Here is a 10,083-nt window from a genome sequence, read left to right on the forward strand (position 1 = left end):
GTTGAGAAAAATCATAGAAAAGGACGCAAAATGCTGCTTTAATTAAGCTGGAGCTGAGATGTCCATGCATCGCTGTATCGTTTGTACACTGTGCTATGGTTATTGACCGCAGCTGTATGCACTGACTCCACATTCGTATCTAATTACCGGAGGTAGCAAGCTGTGTGCGTATTTTCTGGGATCGATGGTGGTGTCTAACACTTCTGATACACCTTATTCGAAACTAGGTCAGATTACCGGCATTAGACGTTTCTTTTTGCGCGAGTCTTCACACCCTTTAAGGTGACTTTGCCGACTGACAAACGTTTTTGGCCCTATCTATAAATACCTTATTTCTTATTCCCTTAAGGAGATAATTTACCAGCAAAGGCCAAATCAACAATGCTATGGAGGTTGGTCAGCCTGCACCCTCAAAACGTATTACCGTAATAACCAAAACAACAACAATTACAACCAATAACACCAATAATTAAGGCGTGAAACATCATTCCCACACCAACCGGACAAAGGGACACTCAAACAAAAGGTGTTGCATAGTCCTGATGGCTTTACAGCCCACACAGGGACAAATCCCATAACCTAATCGCCACCTGACTAGGCGAAAATGGTTAGTGATGAGGACCCCATGTGCAATCCTCCTCGCCAAGTCCCGGGGACGGCTTTCTAGTGAATTACAACACACAGAACACCACACATCTGGAGAGATGGCGGTTTGGCAAGCCGAGGGGCCACGTTCAGCAGAACATCTGGCCCACCCTCCTCTTTGATGGCAAAGTGAGTCACCAATCTGAGTCTACACCCCCGAAGGGCGTGTCGCCTTTGGCTGGTTATTGGAAAAGGATCCGGGCCAGTAGTGGCGAAAAAGAAAACCACCCCAGAACGTAACAAAAAAGGCAAACGAGTTATTCTCAAACGCAACGAAAAAACCTTTCAAAAGGAGAAAGCGCAGTTAAGATGGTAGGTGGACCAAACCATGCCCACCCGCTCAAGGGGGTCTTTTACAGAACGGTCGTTTTGAGAAGGTTTGGTTTGCACTTTCCCCAAATGAAATAAAAAATGATCCTCTCCAATCGCACCAAGGCATAATCTGGTGCAGCGATCACCGTACCAGGATACCAAAGGAGAGGAACAATAAAACGATTGACAACTGTAACCTTCCCAGGGAGGGAGAGTCACCTCCGATTGAATGTGTCGAGCCTTGCCTCCACCTGATCAGACTTCTCGGCCCAAGTGGTGGCCTCCGGGGCACCATAACCTAGCCAGATGCCGATTACCCTGATCATATGACATGTGACCAAGTAGCATCGAACGGGAGGGATTGGCCACGCCAACCTCCTGAATGCAGCCCTTTGGTCTTGGACTTGTTAAGTCTGGCACCAGTAGCCTCTTGGAAGGTGGCCAAAACCTTCGAGGTCCGACACAATACAAGTGACGTCATCGGCATTTTGCACGCATTTAACTCTTGCCCCACCCGGTACATTGAAAGGTCGAAACCCCAAGCATCTGTTCAGCGAGATACTGAGCTTTCGCTGAAGAGAACATACAACAACGGGGAGAGGGGACAATCCTGACGGACTCCCCTTCGAACCGGGAAGGGACCAGAAGTAAATCCGTGACCATGCTCGTTACGTCCTTATATAGTAACGAGACCCAACGAATAAACACTGATTTCAATCCGAAGGACTCGCACAGCGCAAGTCTGAAGAGGACCTACAATATCCGGCATCACATCCGCTAAGCGATTTCCTAAAGCTTTTGCCAGGATTTTGTAGTCCAGATTTAACAGCGTTATTGTACGCCTATTAGGGTCCAAAGGGTCTCCTGACTTTGGGAGGAGAACAATATTTCCAGCCCTCTATGTTTGGCTCATGTAATTCAACTGGAAAGCGGTAGCGAACACGTCTCTAAAGTCCCCACCGAGAACCTCCCAGAAGGTCCTATAGAACTCAGCAGGGTGGCCATCGGGACCGGGGACTTTCCCTTCTTCATCGCTGCTACCGCTGTCCAGAGCTCACCAACGGAGAGATTCGAACCCAAGCTATCGTTTTACTATGAGTGGGGGGGGGGGCCTTGTCTATACCAGACAACAAGTCTTCCTGGAGATCCTCGCTAACAGTAGCCCTGGGGTACAGGTTCGAAAAGAACGACTTAAATACCTCAGATGCCTAGTGACCTGCTTAGCGTGTGTTGTTCGCACAATTGACGTTGTGTTTATGAAGGGTGCACAATCGTACAAAATTCCTCAATGAGTCGGTATTCACATCTGGTCGGTTTTCCCTCAAGTTACCCTATTATATAGTTGACTCAATGTAGTCAGTCTTACATGACACTCGTTACTCCCATATAATAACGGGCTTTGCGACAGTGTCTATCCACGGTCGATCACACCTCAAAGTTCCCCAATAAGTCCTAAGTGGCTTCCTGAGCCAAAGTGACACAATTAGAATACCAGCTATAACATATAGTCAGGGTGCTAGCCCGGTTTCATTTACACGTTGGTCTGGGGAATGAATATGTATGAAATTTCTTTTTTTTTCCAGGGGGCTATCTTAGATTCTGGCAGCCATCTTGGAAGTGGGTGGCCCAAGCAACATACCATGACCATCATCTGTTTCAGTGAGCTCGGAAACACCTTAATTGACCCCTTATTTGTTCATCTCCGATTTTTACAGCCAGATACATGACATTTCCTTTTTTTCTGGCGGCCATCTTGGATTTTGGCCGCCATCTTGGAAGTGGGTTACTCAAGCAACATGCCATGGTCATCATCTATTTCAGTGACCCCGGAAACACCTGAATTGACCTCTCATTTGTTCATCTCCGATTTTTACAGCCAGATATGTGACATTTCCTTTTTTTTCTGGCGGCCATCTTGGATTTTGGCCGCCATCTTGAAAAATCGGAACTGATAAAGTGGGTTCCACGGATAAAATCGATAGATAGGTCGAAAAGAAACTCCATGCCAAATTTGGTACTTTTGTCCGGCCGGTAACGTTAAGCCTGAAAATTGTTGCTAAGCCACCTGACTATCATGAAATACTCACTGCCATACATTGTTTTGGTAAATCCACACATAACAATACATGCAAGCAATGCCATATCGTAACAATCGCTACTTGTGGTATTACTCGCTGAAATCAGGCACTCAACACTGGTTTCAATTTATCAACAGCAATAATGTTTTATTTAGAGACTCTCGTGAAGATGGTGCCAACGCTGGTGCTCTCCCGAGTACAATCCCTGCATATGCAAAGAATGCAAACCTTGTCAGTGCCCCTTCAAATTACTCTCCTGAAATTGTGCATGGGTTTGCTAGTATAATCCGTCTATGAAGTCTTGATGTATCGAGAGAGGGGCCTGTTTACTTGGTATATTTTCAACCATAACTAGTTTTGTGGAAACATACAGATTATACAACAGGCAATTAAATATGACACATGAGAGTGCATTTTGACTTAAAAATGGTCAGACAAACATCTAGTTCACCCACTGAAAAGAGAGTGGTTGCCGCTTTGACACCACGATGAGGTCAGCTTTATGGGACTTTTTGTCAGAGGACTATCTTTTTTAAGAATGACAACACATTTTTTTGGTCACTTTATTTCTTGTTCATATTGCATAAAATATGAGACGTAAAACTGTAAGAAAATAGTAACAAGAAAACAAAACATTAGCTTTTCAAACTCTATGAAAAGACTTGAGGTACAAAGCAGTAAAACGGCTAGTCCAGGAATGGCAGGAAAATTTGGACGAACATTTAAAATGTACACGAATACAATAATATATCACCTTATATAAGATATAAGAAACAATCTATAGCTTACAGCCAAAAGTGTACCCTAGTCTTACGGCGGTAAACTATGGTTAAAGTGGGGTAAAACATGGTAAATTTGCCACCATTTATACACCATTTGAAAATGAAAGATTGATTACATGTGTCAATGGTTGTACTATAGCTTTCATCGTATATTTAAGAACATCATTTGTGATGTTATCATAACCTGGACTTTTACCGTTTTTAAACTTAATATATATATATAGGCGTACCTCATCTACATTGGTAGGGAACATAACAAAAGAATTCGAAATATTACTATTTACAATACTTAGTGGATTGTGGTGACCATTGGTTAATTTATCTGCAAAAGTTTTGGCAACAGTAGAAGAGTAATTATTGAATCCATTAGCAACTCTATTTTCATCAGAGGTTAAGTCGTGTTCATTGACAAATAACTTATTACACTGAGTTTTTCTGTCTTTGTGGAGGATTTTATTGATAGCTTTCCACATTTGGCTGGAGTTGTTTTATGCTCAAAGACTACGGTAGTAATTTTTCTTAGCATGAGTTATAATAGTGCTAAGCATGTTTTTTCAAATAATATGTGTAGAGTAGTTTATGGGTTGGTGTTGGAGATCGAATATAGAACAGTTAAAGTTCATGTCTAATTGAGTTCAATATTGCAGTGGACATCCAACGGGACTTTTCAGACTTTAGTTTCTGTTTTACTTTATTTTTTTTTAAGGATTCGCCTATTGTTTGGTGAAGTATTATGCTTAAAGATATTTGTAGTAGGTCTATTTTCCATTTTATTGTTTGAAATGCAAAAGATGGGGTAATGATAAAAAACGCCAGTGACAAAGACACCACTTTAAATTGGGTTACTAGTATAAGTACAAAAAAAAATCAATCAGGAATGACGGGGAGCTAGTAATTCTAGTAGGTTTGTCAATCAAATGGAAAGAGTGAATAGAGTGATCATAGTACATTTAGAAAATCCTGTATGTCAAATATTTCATTTACAATTAGTAAGTCAATGTTAAAATCACCCGTAAGGAATATATTTTTGTTTTGTAAATGCATTTTGAAGAGATAGTCCTTTAAATGGTCAATAAAAGTATATATTTAATTGATTCTCACGAGGTCGATAAATTATAATAATAATAATTAATATTTATAAGTTGATAACCATCCTATTTGCAGTAAGTCAATGGGGCAATAATTTATTAACCAAGTTTCAGTTTCTGCTAATAAAGTAAATTTATAATTGTCAGTAGATTGTAAAAACATATAAAAAGATCCAAATTTTTCATGATACTTCTGATATTTAGATGAAGAATTGAGATTTGTAGTAAAACTTTGGTCAGTATAATAATTACAGGTTAGAGGTATTAATATCATCATCCATGTCAGTCATTTTGGTTGTAGAAGTTTTCTATTTTTGCGGTTACGTTACCGCACCATGCTTTTAAACAATAGTACATATACCCAACGGGAAGTGTCAGTTTAATAAAATGTAGAGGATTTGCGAAGAAAAGAAACAATTTTTTGGGGGGATAAGTACATGAAAACGAAAAGGAGATATGAGCAAAGGTTAACAACATGTCATATTGAATCATAAAATTCAGCTATCAATATTGGATTTGCAGTGAGAGTCTATAGTTCAGCCAGATCTCTAATGATTTTAATATTGAGCTTTCTTTCGTGTCCGTTTGGGTCAGTTACAATGGCTACCATCCAGAGTCCAGCAGTCTTTTACCTTCTTGTGCTCCTGGGTTTTCTTTAATAGAGCCATGGTTTCTTGAGTGAGGTCTTCTTTTATTACGATGCCGGTGGAATTGAGTTTTCGTCTCGCTTTCATCACCCCAAGTTTTAGTCCGAAAAGAAAGAAACTTAACCAAGATTCCGCTGTTGACCTCTGATCTCTGCCGTCCTACTCTGTGTGATCGGTCAATTACTCAATGCTCGAGTCAGACAGGGATGGTAATTTCACGATTATCCACGGCTAGTTTCTCCACGACTTCATTGGTGTCTCCTCCCTGAGGTTCTGGTAGGCCAAATATCCTTACGTTATTTCGTCTTGAATATTGTTCCAGATCATTTAGGCTAATTGACTGCGATCGTTGGACGTCGTTGAGGATGTATATACGCTATGGAATTTCCTTTTATTGTGCCTCTCTTTGTTACGAAGCTCTAGAGAGGTCATGGTTAAAAATAAAAGTATTACGTTATTACGTAATAATACTACGTACGTACGTAATAATTATCACGTACGTACGTGATAATACTACGTACGTTTGTAATAACATCACGTACGTACGTGATACGTATTACGTACGTGATAATGACTAGTACGTAAATACGTAGTGTAATTACGTACGTACGTAATAATTACTACGTACTTACGTAGTATTATTACATACGTATTTATTATTTATAACGAACGTAGGCCTACGTATACGTACGTGTTATTAATTAGTGATATAGCCTATGTTAACACTTGTCTAACGTAAATGAGTCTACGTTATATACTGCGGGATACATCTTCATTTCAAAGATGGAAAGGGATAAACTTGTTCGTATGTACTTTAATTTAGGGTTTAGCCAGAAGGAAAGTCTTTATTACGGTACTTGGCAGCAAAGGATCGGATAATAGTTAGTGAAAGATATCTCCGACGCAATCTGAGGAGCCTTTTCTTGTATCGCTGGAAACATTCAGACATTAATTGTGGATGTGGCCACTTTTATATTGGGCAAATTGCGAACGTCTTCGCAGATACATGGATATCGTTAGATGCATTCGCATTGCGTGTCTAATGAACTGAAAATGGGACCGTAAAAGACCTGCACACTTTCATGAGAAGGCATTACCCTGCAGGACATTTTAGCGGATCAAAGAAGCTTTGTGACCGGAAAGCGCATTGCAAACCAACGCATTGAAGCTTGGTAGAACATCTTAAGAAAAGAAAGTATGCAATTTTGAATGAACACCTTTTCAGATCTAAAGAAAATGATCAGTTCAGAGGGGATTTCCTGGACAAGAGTTTAATTATCCAGTTCTGCTTCATGGTATTAATACACGTACGTTTTTTCCATACTAATCAGGCCTCATGTTGAGATAGCCTAATAAATATGAAGATCAATAACGTGCTTCAATGCTACCATATCACTCCACATTCAAGTTGCACAGTTTAGTATTGTAGATGTACATAGTAAATTCCAACAGTTGTGCCCACCCCCTCATCCCCCTCCCAAAAAAACCCGTTCCGTTCATTTTTCGAAAAGTTAGCAATAAAATGTGCATAACAAACGCATATTATTCTAATGGTAAAAAAAATGGCAACATAAATTATTGAGCGGGACTTCATCTTTGCAACGGCATAACCTATGAATTGAACCAATTTGTGATTATGTATTTAGGAAATTTGTTTTTACTCTTTCAGAGGGAACGAAACGATGTTGTGTATACATGGGACTGTCATCTATAACCAGCCAAGCATTTTTGAATCATTCGCTGAAATGGATTTTTCCTTCCACAACACTTGAAAGTAACCCCAGAATAATTGTTTTGCTAAGGTTGTTTAAATAACACTTTTCAGTTTTTGTCAGGTGTTTGAAAAGATTTAAACCCGAGGCTGCCAATAATTAACTCGTAATTTAGTCATTGATGTATATGGTTGCAAGAACTTTTAGATTAAAAACAAATCACCAGAGAATGAAACTTAATTCTTTTTAACTATTTTGGTAAACATGGTTAGAACAATACCATGGCAACACGTTTGGGTGAATACTTTGAATAGTGGTTTCTGGTTACATTCCTCAACTGAAAGAGGCAAAGGCTTACAAACAAGAACTCAAAAGTTGCTGGACCTACTAGTAGTGTAACAGGTTTTCTACTCTGACCATGGGTTACTGACATGCTTGTATTCATTAGGAAAGTTCACTCATACCAGCATAGTGTAACAGCAAGATGGGCACTGAAATTGTCTTAATACGATACATGCAATTGGCCGATCTTCTGGATCATACTTTATGCACAAAAGTAGAAAATGAAATTTGCATACATTCAGAACGTGTGACATTTCGTGTTTCCTCATGCAATCTCGTATGTACGTAATTGGTTCTTCCCGCTGGTCTTGAAAGTTCCATGGGTTTCTCCCATAAACTACTCAGTTAAAGTGAGCCCCAGAGAGCAGACAGCTTAAGCTAATGTACTCTTTTTTGTTGTCAAGCAGAGTTTCATGTGACATTTACTCTGGGGTTCCAGCAGCATACACGGGCCATCAGTCTCAAATCATGGGAGATCAACTTATACCGATTTAAATCGACATATACCAGTTTCCTTCGACTTATACCAGTTTCCAGCAGCTGAAATTGACTTCTACCGATTTAAATCGACATATACCAGTTTCATTCTACATATCATCGATTTAAATCGACATATACCAGTTTCATTCTACATATCATCGATTTATTTTACTTATCATAGATTTAAATCGATGATAAGTAAAATAAATCGATGATATGTCGAAGTAAATCAAACTGGTATAAGTCCACGGAAATTGACTGCTACCGATTTAATTCGACATAGGCCTATCATCGATTTAAACTGGTAGATGTCGATTTAAATGGACATATCATCGATTTATTTTACATATCATCGATTTAAATCGGTATATGTCGATTTAAACTGATATAAGTCGAATTAAACTGGTATAAGTCAAATGAAACTGGTATATGTCGATTTAAATTGATATATACCAGTTTCATTCTACATATCATCGATGTAAATCGACATATACCAGTTTACTTCGACATATCATCGATTTATCTTACTTATCATCGATTTAAATCGATGATATGTAGAATGAAACTGGTATATGTCGATTTAAATCGGTATAAGTCGATCTCCCATGATTTGAGACTGATGGCCCGCCATAACACTCATGTAGTCGTAGAAGCCACACAAAAAGATCTCGCTTTAGCAATGCCTAGTTCACAAAGCATTGCGTTGAGGTATCTGTCAAGAATGATATTTGCTGGCTTTATATCCTGATGTATAATTTGAGGGTCGTGTTCGTGCAGGTACCATAGGCTACTCCTTCATAACCCTCACAGCGACATGGACTTTTTTTGTGTGGCAAATCTACCTGGTCATCACGCAAATATATCATGTCCTAGATGTTTTCCCCTGCGACAAATTCTGTTACAATGAAGACATAAGATGGATCCATATACGTGCCCATGAATGTGACAACATTGTTGTGTGCAATCTGCTGGTTTACAGTGGCTTCATGAAGAAGCAGTTCTTCGGGACGTTTTCCTCGTTTTATCTTGATTCTCGAAAAATAACACCACTCCAACCATCCAACATCGCGAAAAATGTTCCTAGGACATCCCTCTACAACTTCCAACCAACTAACCTTGGTACTAAATATGTGCAACGAAAGTCGTTTTAAGCACTTTTTGAAGTCTGCCCGATGGACTATTAACTGCTACAGTCACCTCCTTGAAAGGAACCCCTAAAAACTTCACCGAATGAGCCATGGCTTACTGTTTTTTTCAAAGTCGCAGGAAATATCCAAATGCTGCATTTTGTTGGGGACTGGTGTCTCTAAGGCCGTTTTTGGTAGCCATTAGCTTGACTTGGGTAGCATTTAAAGAGAGTTTGACAGCCTGGACAGTATTTGACACCTTAGTGATTTCTTGCGGTTCACCATCTACTTGTTGTAAGAAGGACTTTAGTACGCAAGTGTTGTATCCTGGTTTCTCTACCCTAAGAAGACATCCTCCACAATAAATGTACTTACTATCGCAGAACCACTAAAAAGACACGTCTGCACACAGGTAAGGAAAATTGATAGTGCCATGAAAGGCCAACTTTTCAGCTATCCGGTGATGGGTAGCGTTTAGCAAGTGAGAGCCGCTATCTAGACTTAGAGACCACTTTACTTTTGTGACTTAGTGTGTAAGTCAATTGGGCTTTTAATGGCCGTTGTGACAATTTGCTAACGCTAATGTATATAGTCTAACACTTTACTGTACTTCCTCACGTATCATGCTTCAAGTCACTCGTAGGCTGCTGCTGACTATGATCAATTCTTACCATTAATGTTACGGAAACAGGATATTTACACTGCCTCACTGCCAGTATCAAGTCAGTCGAAGCATGACATATATAAACTTAAAAGAAGAAAAAAACTGACAATTAGTTATGATCAAAAAGTATTTGAAAAAAAGAACAATTTAAGTGCAACATTGTTTCTATAGCTACTTTGCTTTGCAAGAGATACTCACCTTCAACA

Source organism: Apostichopus japonicus, chromosome 10 (genome assembly GCF_037975245.1).
Source record: "Apostichopus japonicus isolate 1M-3 chromosome 10, ASM3797524v1, whole genome shotgun sequence".
Taxonomy (NCBI): Eukaryota; Metazoa; Echinodermata; class Holothuroidea; order Aspidochirotida; family Stichopodidae; genus Apostichopus; species Apostichopus japonicus.